Raw genomic sequence first — 1686 nt, forward strand, 5'->3', positions numbered from 1 at the left:
CCATTACCTCTTGCCACAGATGTAGTCAATGTGATTCCTGTGTACTCCATCTGGTGAAGTCTGCATATATAGCCGCCATTTGTATTGTTGAAAAAAGGTATTTACAATGAGTAAGTCGTTGGTCTTGCAAAATTCTATCGTGCAATCTCCAGAGTTGTTTCTATCACCAGGACCATATTTTCCAACTATCGGTGATTCTTCTTTGTTTCCAGCTTTTGCATTCCAATCACCAGTGATAATCAACACATCTTTATTGCATGTTCGGTCAATTTCAGACTGCAGAAGTTGGTAAAAATCTTCAATTTCCTCATCTCTGGCTTTGGTGGTTGGTACATAAATTTGAATAATAGTAATATTAATTGGTCTTCCTTGCAGGCATATGGATATTATCCTGTCACTGACAGCATTGTACTTCAGGACAGATCCTGAAACATTCTCTGTGATGATGAATGTCATGCTATTCCTCTTCAATTTGTCATTCCCAACATGGTAGATTATATGGTTGTCTGATTCAAAATGGCCAAAACTGGTCCATTTCAGCTCACTAATGCCTAGAATATCAATCTTTATGCGCTCTATTTCATTTTTTGACAACATCCAATTTTCCTAGATTCATACTTTGTACATTCCATGTTCTGATTATTAATGGATGTTTGCAGCTGTTTCTTCTCATCTTGAGTCGTGCCACATCAGCAAAAGGAGGTCCTGAAAACTTTATACTTTATCCACATTGTTAAGGTCAGCTGTATTCCAAGGAGGCGGCCCTCTCCTATTCATATTTAAGTGCCTTCTGACCTGAGGGGCTCATCTTCTGGCACTGTATCAGACAATGTTTCAGGGCTATTTTTCAGTAATATATCAGACAGTGTTTCAGCACTTTCATAAGGTTTTCACTGGCCAATTCTTTGAGAAGTGGATGGCCTTTTTCTTCTTCTGACTCTTAGTCTGGAAGCTCTGCTGAAATCTGTCCAGATGGGTAACCCTATTGGCACTTGAAACACCAGTGGCATAGCCTCCAGCCTCACAGTAACACACAAGCCACCCAGTAAGATAAACTGACAGACTAGTTCATCTCTCTTAGCTGTTCCAAACTGCTCCACTCCTGTTTTCCGGCCTTCCCTACCAGTTCCAGCCCTCCAAAGAGCTATCTGCCAGTGCTTCCTGGCCTTCCCTACCAATTCCGGCCCTCCAAAAAGCCATCTGCTGCAATCTATATTTAATAGCTTTTTAAATTAATAAAGTCTTTAAAATTCTTAAAGTCATGGTGAAAACCAATATAAAAAAGTTATTTTTAAAGTCTAAATGATGCAGGACTAGGCAGTGTTTCGCTGTTGGTCGCTATGAGTTGGATCCAACATGATAGCATCTAACAACAGCATATATGTAACTCACATATCCTATTGGAATGTGTGCATACACAGTAGAGGGGACATCACAGATTATCAGTGTTTCAGGCCCTCACATACCTTCATCTGGCCCTGTACATACTACATGCAATGTTGCAGTGGTAATTTGCTGATGTTATCATTCTCAGATGTTCACTTGCAGATATCCAAAGATCGAATTTATAAAGGTACTACTAATAAAATTGTTGTTGTTGTTATGTGCCGTCGAGTCAGACCCAACTCATAGCGACCCCTCCTTGGGTTTCCAAGGTGGTATCACTATGGAAGTAGATTGCCCAAC

At 40.2% G+C, this 1686-nt stretch overlaps 1 protein-coding gene across 1 annotated transcript in view; it reads right to left on the bottom strand.

Moving 5' to 3' along the window:
- Positions 1–1686, bottom strand: part of EML5 (EMAP like 5) — a 197868-nt gene that overhangs the window by 29492 nt on the left and 166690 nt on the right. The gene's annotated exons all lie outside the window — the stretch shown is intronic.

This window comes from Orycteropus afer, unplaced genomic scaffold (assembly GCF_000298275.1).
Source record: "Orycteropus afer afer isolate SDZICR_OR568_19922 unplaced genomic scaffold, OryAfe1.0 scaffold00745, whole genome shotgun sequence".
NCBI lineage: Eukaryota > Metazoa > Chordata > Mammalia > Tubulidentata > Orycteropodidae > Orycteropus > Orycteropus afer.